We start from the raw sequence: 8,839 nt of genomic DNA on the forward strand, positions 1-8,839 counted from the left end.
GAACAGATAATTAATATACAGTGTAATCTATGCTCTATAAAGGTGTGAACAGAGTTCTGTGGAAGCACAGAGGAGGGAGGAAATTAGTTTGGCTGGGAGAACCGGTTTTAGCTGTAATAAGCAAAGTACTCAAGATTACACAAAATTTCCAAAATATGTACAAACCTGAAATGATGAAAATCTGTCACAGTGAAAGAGAAGCTTACATTCAAGGGTGACTAAAAACTGTAAATCTGTCTAGGTAATCAGCCTCTAAATGAGAAAGAGTCGAAGTTACATTTTTGAGTCTATTACATCAGGTGTAATATGCATACGACTGCTTTGGTGTGACTGACCACGCTTCACTTTGCTAATTGTCAAAACCATATATTTCAAGTCCCAGCTCAAATCCTATCTTGGAAGGGGGTGGCCACAACTTATGAGTTTTTATTCTTTTTGGTATCCTCTGTCTCACCTACATTAGGTGACTATCTCATTGCCTGGCTCAAGGTAGGAGCTCAAACGTGTTCATTCTGAGTCTTTTAGAAGGTGATTAATCTGTTTTTGTCTAGTTCAAGACCTTATTTTTTTCTCTGTCACGTTTCTCTGTTTTCATTTCACACCTCATTTATATTTCTCACAGATGTTACAAAGAGTCAAACTCTAAAATTCACCCCTTTAACATTTGGGAAAGTGGACCTCAAAATGAGATCTCAGGATGAATTCTGGTGGTAACTTTTGGGTTTTCTTTATCAGTGTCCCTCTTTGTCAGTCACAGGAAAATATTAGGTTAAACTTAGTGGGAAAAAAAATTCATTCCATATTGCTTAAGAAATGATTTTTGAGTAGTGGGTAACAACCAGTACATATCCATCTCCAGCTCTTGACATCAGAACTGTCTGTTCAGAACAAAAGGGAAGAGAAAGAAAAGGGAGAATGAACCTGGGAAGAAATGAAGATAGAGAAAAAGATTCTGTCAGTCTATGATAAAAAATAAATGGAGGAAGCAAGACTGTCCTGCAAAATGCTTTGAATAATGTTATAATAAATTACCAATTCTTCTGAGGTTAAATGAATTGTGTCCCCACTGACATTAAGTAAGGATTTGAGGTAGAATATCAATCCTCAGCAAGCTTCATCCTTTTGAGCTCAAATCAGTGGGCGTTATTATGTCTGATCAAGCACCAGCCCAGTTGTAGCTGAGAACTGCTGTTATCTACAGTAACAGGCTGATTTGTCACTTACCCTGCTCAGGTGCACAACTGCTTTTGAAAGTACAGTCTTAGACTTTGATTCGCTTCAAACACACTTCTAGGACATCTGAAATTCCTCCATTAATTCAGGTCTTTAATTGTGTTTATAATAGACTTCTGCTACACCCACATGGCCCTACTCCATCTGTATTAGTCTATTTTCCCACTACTAATAAAGACATACCTGAGACTGCGTAATTTATAAAGAAAAGAGGTGTTTTTTAAATTTTTCTTTCCTCAAGCCAGCGGTGCTTTATTGACAGCGCACCACTCAGGCCTTGACCGTGTCCACCTGCAGCGGATGCAGCTGCTCCTGCTGCTGCTGCTGCTGCTTGGTCTTCAGGTTCTCCTTGTGTTTGAGCCGGCGGTGCCTGGCGTGCTGCTTCTTCGGCCGCAGGTCCAGGGGCTTGCACTTCTTGCCCTTGTAGAATTTCCTGAGGTTTTCTTTCTGAGTCTGGTTAATAACCGAGAGAACACCGGCAACTCAGATCTTGAGAGCTTGGAGGCCGCGCCACCTGTCACTCTGGCGACGCGCAGCTGGGACAGCTCCATCTTCAGGTCTTCCAGCTGTTTCAGCAGCTCCTCCTGCTGCTTCTCCCTTGATCTTGGCCATTGCTGCACAGGCCGCCGCCCACTCCGAAGGAAAGAGGAAGTCAGGAAGGAGGTTTAATGGGCTCACGGTTCCACATGGCAGGGGAGGCCTCACAGTCATGATGGAAGGCAAAGGAGAGGAAAAACATGTCTTACATGGTGGCAGGCAACAGAGCTTGTGCAGGGAAACCCCCATTTATAAAGCCATCAGATCTCATGAGACTTATTGAGGGAAACTGCCCCCATGATCCAATTATCTCCACCCGGCCCCGCCCTTGTCATGTGGGGATTATTACAAGTCAAGGTGAGATTTGGGTGGAGACACAGAGTCAAACCATATAACCATCTGTTGTCATAGATTTTTCTTATTCATAGTTTTCTAGTAATTAATGTCAAAATGATAAAATAGGGTCTCAATATGTCTCATAGGAGGATGCAAGTTTATTCTTGTATACTTTATATAGAATTTACTAAGATGAAAAGAGATTTTTTTAAACCTGTGATTTAAAATCCAAATTTAGTAATGTAGTTTATTTTGGTTTGAAAATATTTCTTAATATCTCTTTAGTGCCAAAATCTGTATGTGGAACAGCCAAGATCACAGCACCAGTTAAAATGATGTGGATTTTTTGTTTTGACTTGTTTCTTTTAAAAATCAGTGCTTAATTAGAGACTTGTAAAAATGAAGTTGGGATTTTAGGGTGAGGGCTTAAGTTGTTAATTTTCTTTAAAAATTGAGTTGAAATTTACCTATCATAAAATTAATCATTTTTAAATGAATAGTTCAATAATACTTAATACCCTTACATTGTTATGCAACCACCATCAAAACATTTTCATTACCCCAAAAGGAAACCTTGTCCCCATTAGGCCGTTACTCCACATTCTTTCATCTACCCAGCTCCTGGTAAACACTAATCTACTTTCTGTCTGTATGGACTTACCTACTCTGAAATTTTATATAAATGGATAAGATGTCATTATTATATAAGATAATAAGATATTATGTCTTGCTTCTTTCACTTAGCTTAATGTTTTTAGGTTCATTCATGTTGTAGAATGTGTAAGTGTGCCCCATTCCTTTTTATGCTGAATAATATTCCATTGTATGTATATACCATAATTTGTTTATACATTTATCTGTTGATGAATATTTGGGTCATTTGTACCTTTTGGCTATTGTAAATAATGCTGTTATGAATATTCATGTACATGTATTTGTTTCAGCACATGTTTTTAGTTCTTTTGGATATATACCTATCCAATATATATCCATATGTATATATATATATATATCCATATCATGGACAGTTCTATGTTTAATTTTTTCAGGAACCACCAAACTGTTTTCTATAGGAGCTGCATCATTTTACATTCTCACCAGCAGTGTTTGAGGGTTCCAGTTTCTTCACCTCCTCGCCAACACTTCTTTTTATTAATATTGTTATGTTTTTCATTATAACCATCCTCGTGAGTGTGAAGTGGTATCTCATTGTGGACTTCGACTTAAAATTTCTAGGACTAATGATGTTGAACATCGTTTCAACGACATGTGGACTATTTGTGTATCTTCTTTTGAGAACTGTCAATTCAAATCTTTTGCCTATTTTTTTGTTGTTGTTGGGTTTGTATCTTTTGTTGTGGAATTATGCGTTTTTACATGTTTTGGATATTAGACCCTTACAGATATATGATTTGCAAATATTTTCTCCCATTCTATAAGAGTTTGTTCACTTTCTTGATAATGTTCTTTGATGTAAAAAGATTTTCGTTTCCTTCTTTTGTTGCTAATGCTTTTAGTGTTGTAGCTTGCCAAATTCAAGGTCATGAAGATTTACCTTAAGTTTTCTTCTAAGAATATTATGGTTTTACCTCTTATATTTAGATTGTTGATCCATTTTGAATTAACTTTTGTATATGGCGCAAGGAAGGGGTCCCAATTTATTATTTTGCATATGGATCTACCGTTGTCCCAGCACAGGGCTTTAGTTGCATGTACACATATGTGCTATGGGTAACTTTAAATTAAAGATTAAGAAGACTTTCGGGGTAAACAAGGAGGGATTAAGGAGATTTTTAGGTGAACAAGGACTAAGCAGGCCAGAGCCAAAGTCAAATCCTCACCAAAGGTTAACAGGCCTCTGCCTGCATTCCTTGTCCTCTCTCACCAGCTGTTGACAGAACACTTGAGCAGGAACAAGCCTGCCTAGAAAGGGGGGAAGACAGATACACTAGCTTGATGTGAGAAAAATGATTAAAAGTATAAAAGACAGGTCATTGAGATTATCTTTCAACCTAGTGCCTAGGGCATGTATGTCAGAACTTAGGTAATTACTAAACGAAACAATAAACAAATAAAAATTCAAGATGATAAACCTAACCACCAAAGACACTTCTGCATGGTGGAGTGTTATTAATGGATGAGGAGGGTGAAGGGGCCGGAGATATGTGTCCTGTTTGCCGCCCCAGCCCAACCAGCATGGGACATTTTCTTCCTCCCCAGGGGCGAAGGAATCAGCAGAGTCTTGGAGGGCCCCACTCTGTCAGCCAGACTGATGTCTATGAGAATGCAATGACAGAATGGCTGTGACAAACTCAGATTGCCTGATGGCATGAGGAACATTAGAAACTGAAGCTATTGTCAGGACAAATGTAAAATGAAACAAATTCTACCAAATGGGTAAAGAGTATGGCATGGACTCTTTTTTGCCCATATGAGTCACACCATGGGAGCCAGAATGAGAAACTTAGAGCCTGCCTTCTAGAGATTTTTGCTGAGACAGGGAGTTACTGATGTGCCCTTAAAAAGTTCTAGTTATATAAAGGTAAGTTTCAAAAGTGGCATTTTCCATGATGTAACTGTGATGGAGATGGCCAGCTGTGCATCAGAAATTTGTATTCTCCTCCGTGGTATACAACTGTTGCTGAGAAGCAGCTGTCCAATAAGGACTACATTTCTCAGTCTGTTTCCATCTAAATAGGGTCACATGGGGGTGGGGCAGGAGGCAGAGCAAGATGGCTGAGTAGACCACTGCAACCATCATCCTCCTGCAGAAACACCAAAGGTAGGGAGAGAGCGATCAGGGTAGAAAGTTTACTCAAAGTGGTAGTGACAGAGAACTCTCCAAACCTAGAGAAATAACATCAGTATTCAATTACAAGAAGGTTGTAGACCATCAAGCAGATTTAACTCAAATAAGACTATCTCAAGACATTTAAAAATCAAACTTAGGGCCAGGTGCAGTGGCTCATGCCTGTAATCTCAGCACTTTGGGAGGGCAACATGGGCAGATTGCTTGAGCTCAAGAGTTTGAGACCAGCCTCGACAACATGGTAAAACCCTGTCTCTACTAAAAATATAAAAATTATCTGGGTGTGGTGACAAATGCCTATAGTTCCAGCTACTCTGGAGGCTAAGGCAGGAGAATTGCTGGAGCCCAGGAGGCAGAGATTGCAGTGAGCAATGATCATGCCACTGCACTCCAGCCTGGGTGAAAGAGAGAGACTCCATCTCAGTAATAATAATAATAATAATCAAATAATAATATATAATGTATAATAATAATAATCAAACTCTCAAAGGTAAAGGACAAAGAAAGAATGCTAAGAATGTAACCAGGTGGGGCTGGGTGCAGTGGCTCATGCCTGTAATCCCAGCACTTTGGGAGGCTGAGGTGGGTGGATCAACACCAGGTCAGGAGTTGACGAACATGGTGAAACCCCGTCTTATAAAAAAAAATAATAATTAAAAGAAAAGAAAAGAAAAAAGAATGTAACCGGGTGTCCCAGGTTCTTGGCCTCCCCTGCCTCAGGAAAGGGGGAAGAGGCCCTGGAGGTGCGGTGAGCTTGTTCAAGTAAATATTGGACCCAAAGTGTTTTGCAGAAAGTGATTTGTTAGGCAGAGAAAGAGAGAGAGAGAGAGAGAGAGAGAGAGAGAGATCCCATGCTGTCATGGGAGGGGATCCAGAGATAGAGTCTGTATAGGTAAAGGAGTAGGGAGGATTTTAACCCTGGAGTTACTGCCGCCCCCCATTCAAGTTCTTGTCCATTGAGAGGAGCTTGTCCAAACTTCCTGGAGTGATTGATCTTCAATTTTGATATAGGATTGGCTGCCAGGCTCGCAATAGAGCCCCTCCTTCCAAGGCTTTTGGCGGGCTTTCTAAAGAAAGGAAGCTCACCGGGGCAGTGTACCTAGCCCGTGGGCATGAAAGTTAGACAAAGAACTCTAGTTCCTGGATGGAGACGTGAATGAAGGCAGGTTGGGCATGTGGCTAGGAAATTTCTGCCTTTGAAACCATGCCCCTTGTGGACTTGGGAGGAGAAGTTAACGCAGTCCCTCAAGACCAGTGAGAGAGAAAAAACAAATAACATACAAAGGAGCTCCAGCATGTCTGGCAGCAGACTTCTCAATGGAAACCTTACAGGCGGGAGAGAGTGGCATGACATATTGGAAGTGTTGAAGGAAAAAACTTGTATCTTAGAACAGTGTAACAATTGAAAATATCCTTCCAACATGAGGGAGAAATAAAGACTTTCCCAGATAAACAAAAGCTGAAGGATTTCATTAACACCAGACTTGTCCTCCAATAAATGCTAAAGGGAGTTCTTTAATCTGAAAGAAAAGGACATTAATGAGCAATAAGAAATCCTTTGGAGGTACAAAACTCTCTGGTATACAGACAAACACGGTTACATATTATAGCACTAATTGTGGTGTATAAACTACTCATATCTTGAGTAGAAAGACTAAAAGGTAAACCTACCCAAAATAACAACTACAACAACTTTTCAAGATATAAACCGCTTAGTAAGATATAAGTAGAAAACACAAAAAAGTTAAAAAGTGGGGGGATGAAGTTAAAGTGTAGAGTTTTTATTAGTCTTCTCTTGGCTTACTTGTTATCTTTTTTTCAATCAGTGTTGTCATCAGCTTATTTATTTATTTATTTATTTATTTATTGAGATGAAGTCTCAGTCTGTTGCCCAGGTTGGAGTGCAGTGGTGTGATCTTGGCTCACCGCAGCCTTTGCCGCTCGAGTTCAAGCAATTCTTCTTCCTCAGCCTCCCAAGTAGTTGAGATTACAGGTGTGTGCCACCACGCCCAGCTAATTTTTGTATTTTTAGTATAGACAAGGTTTCACCATATTGGCCAGCCTGGTCTTGAACTCCGGGCCTCAACTGATCCTCCCACCTCAGCCTCCCAAAGTGCTGGGATTACAGGTGTCAGCCACCACACCTGGCCAAATTGAAATCCATTTAAAACAATGGGTTATTAGATGTTATTTGCAAGCCTCATGACAACCTCAAATAAAAAACCTATAACAGATACACGAAAAAGAAAAGAAATATATTATATTAAAATATACTATATTATCAGAAAATATTGCCTTCACTAAAAGGAAGGAAAGAGTGAAGGAAGGAAGGCCACAAAACAACAAGAAAACAAATAACAAAATGGCAGGATTAAGTCCTTACTCATTCTTACAATAATGACATTGTAAATAGATTAAACTCTCCAGTCAAAACACAGCGGCTAAATGGATTAAAAACAAAACCAAACAATCTATTGCCTACAAGAAACACACTTCACCTATAAAGAAACATTCAGACTCAACATAATGGGATGGAAAAAGATATTCCCTGCAAATGGAAACCCAAAAAGAGCAGAGGTGACAATATTAATATCAGACAAAATAAATTTCAAGACAGAAGCTATAAAAAGAGACAAAGAAGGTCATGATATAATGATAAAGGTGTTAATTATGTAAGAAGATAAAACAATTGTAAATATACACACACCCAACACTGGAGCATCCAAATATAGAAACTAAATATTATCAGAGCTAATGAGAGGGAGATTCCAATACAATACTAGCTAGAGACTTCAACATCCCACTTTCAACATTAGACAGATCATCCAGACAGAAAATCAACAAAGGAACATTGGACTTAATCTGCACTATAGACCAAATGAACCTAATAGATGCATATGGCACATTTTATTCAAGGTCTCCAGGCTACACAAACTTCTCCTTAGTACATGGATCATTCTCAAGGATAGACCATCTGTTAGGCCACAAAACAAGTTTAAAATATTCAGAAATTGAAATTATATAAAATATGTTCTCTCTCCACAATGGAATAAAACTAAAAACTAACACAAAGGGAAAGTTTTGAAACTATACAAACACACGGAAATTAAACAGTATGCTTCTGAATAACCAGTGGGTCAATAAAGAAATTAAGAAGGAAATTTAAAATTTTCTTAGAACAAAGGAAAATGGACTCAGAACATCCCAAAACTATGGAGTACAGCAAAAGCAGTAATAAGAGGAAAGTTTATAGCAATAAGCTCTTACAACAAAAAAGTAGAAAAATTTCAAATAGGACTGGGCACAGTGGCTCACACCTGTAATCCCAGCACTTTGGGAGGCTGAGGTGGGTGGATCACAAGGTCAGGAGATTGAGACCATCCTGGCTAACATGGTGAAACCCGTCTCTACTAAAAATACAAAAAAAACAAAATTAGCCGGGCATGGTGGCACACACCTGTAGTGCCAGCAACTCAGGAGGCTGAGGAAGGAGAATCACTTGACCCCAGGAGCTGGAGGTTGCAGTGAGTCAAGATTGTGCCACCACACTCCAGCGTGGGTAGCAGAGCAAGGCTCTGTTTCCAAAAAATAAATAAATAAATAAATAAAAAAGTCAAATAATAACCTAATGATGCATCTTAAGGAATTAAAAAAGCAAGAGCAAACCAAACCCCAAATTAGTAGAAGATAAGAAATAATGGGCCGGCCGCGGTGGCTCAAGCCTGTAATCCCAGCACTTTGGGAGGCCGAGGCGGGTGGATCACGAGGTCAAGAGATCGAGACCATCCTGGTCAACATGGTGAAACTCCGTCTCTACTAAAACTACAAAAAAATTAGCTGGGCATGGTGGCGCGTGCCTGTAATCCCAGCTACTCAGGAGGCTGAGGCAGGAGAATTGCCTGAACCCAGGAGGCGGAGGTTGCG

The 8,839-nt window shown here is 39.6% G+C and overlaps 1 pseudogene; it reads right to left on the bottom strand.

Moving 5' to 3' along the window:
* Positions 1-770: 770 nt before the first annotated feature.
* The window catches only part of LOC119470897, a 12,123-nt pseudogene continuing 4,054 nt past the window's right edge, over positions 771-8,839 (bottom strand).

Source organism: Cebus imitator, unplaced genomic scaffold, assembly GCF_001604975.1.
Source record: "Cebus imitator isolate Cc_AM_T3 unplaced genomic scaffold, Cebus_imitator-1.0 Scaffold43, whole genome shotgun sequence".
Lineage (NCBI taxonomy): Eukaryota > Metazoa > Chordata > Mammalia > Primates > Cebidae > Cebus > Cebus imitator.